Source organism: Cyprinodon variegatus, unplaced genomic scaffold (assembly GCF_000732505.1).
Source record: "Cyprinodon variegatus isolate N-32 unplaced genomic scaffold, C_variegatus-1.0 Scaffold1382, whole genome shotgun sequence".
Classification (NCBI taxonomy): domain Eukaryota; kingdom Metazoa; phylum Chordata; class Actinopteri; order Cyprinodontiformes; family Cyprinodontidae; genus Cyprinodon; species Cyprinodon variegatus.
The window spans coordinates 75663-77064 of NW_015151835.1; the positions used below are offsets into that span (position 1 = coordinate 75663).

Here is a 1402-nt window from a genome sequence, read left to right on the forward strand (position 1 = left end):
AAGAAACTTCCAGCAGAACCAGGCTCAGTGTGAGCGGCCACCTGCAGAGACTGACTGGGGTTATGATTTAACAGCTGAATGCTCTTTGTGAATCTGATAATGAAATCAGAAGTTATACAACTGCAACCAGCCCTTTTACAGACTTCATAATGCTGAAGTTGTCCGATATAAAAATGAGTTTAACACCCCTGCTTTAGATGGAAAATATATAAAATTTTAAAAGAGGAGCAAACAAAGGCCATGATATTGGGGGGTTAAAAATGAAACGTGGGCGTGTGTGTGTCTTGACAGATCATGTCAGCGATGCATCATGGATTAAAGACACGCGCGCTCCTGGTTAGTTTACAGTATAAATGCGTAATTACTGGTGTGAATCAGGTCACAGGATGTGGCGCGCTTTATCTGGGGCAGAACTTCAGCCAGCACAGATGGCGGGGATGCCTCACCTAACACTCACACCCACACGCTGCTGCCTCTGAAAGCAATCCGCAATGATTTCCACAGGTGACTGCCGTCAGCAATCACATGACCTAATTATATGATCACCCGCATCGATCCCCCTGACTTTATGCCAGGAGGGTGGCGCTGCTGCAGGGCTGCCAACATGCGTGTTCACCACAAAAACACCAAAACAGTAGAAGATATATCAGCATCCCCAGGAAAGCCCATCAACTCTGATAGGCTGATATGCAGCATGTAAAAGTTGACATGTAACGAAACAGCAAATACTGACTAAAAGTAGAAAAGACTTTAATTAAGAAAACGGCAAATGACCAGATCGCTTCCTGGAAAAGCATCAAAGAGAGATATAAAAACAGTGCGTAACAACAATGCACCACCACGGTGAGAAATGTGCACATACCTTTGAGGGGAGGAAAAACACGTCTCTCCTCGTAGCCTAAATAAAACGTCGCACTTCCTCGTTTTCCTTTCGGTACTGCCAATCCTAAAAGCTGTTTCGCATTCCTTCCCCGGGCAAATTTCCTCCGCTCTCCGGCCCTGGCAGGTCCTGCAGAGACGCAATGTTTTGACGCGCAGCGGAGCCCAGCGGAGTTTACTGAGACGGACAGAGAGTGGTGAGGCGGACAGCCGGAGCGAGATGCCTCACTCCGAACGATTTATGCTTTCCTACTTTTTTTTTTTTTTTCCCTTTCGAATATTATTCTTGTAGCTAGTGTGGAAGAGTATTAGGGCCTCTGAATATATTTTTTTAAAACGTTAACTAATTTTAAAATTTTATTACAGTATAATATGAGAAAAAAGTCAGAATTCTGACTTTAATTACAGAATTCTGACTTTTTTTCCTCAGAATTCAGACTTTAATCTCAGAATTCTGACTTTAATCTAAGAATTCTGACTGAATTCTGACAGCAAACAAACATGTTAGCATCAAGCTGTAGCC

General features: G+C 43.4%; 1 protein-coding gene across 1 annotated transcript in view; it reads right to left on the reverse strand.

Moving 5' to 3' along the window:
- Positions 1-1043, reverse strand: part of LOC107103136 (protein yippee-like 2) — a 19230-nt gene extending 18187 nt beyond the window's left edge. Inside the window, exon 1 of the mRNA XM_015402673.1 lies at positions 863-1043. The gene's annotated coding sequence lies outside the window, so the exon portion shown is untranslated. The remainder of the gene's footprint in view (positions 1-862) is intronic.
- Positions 1044-1402: the final 359 nt, after the last annotated feature.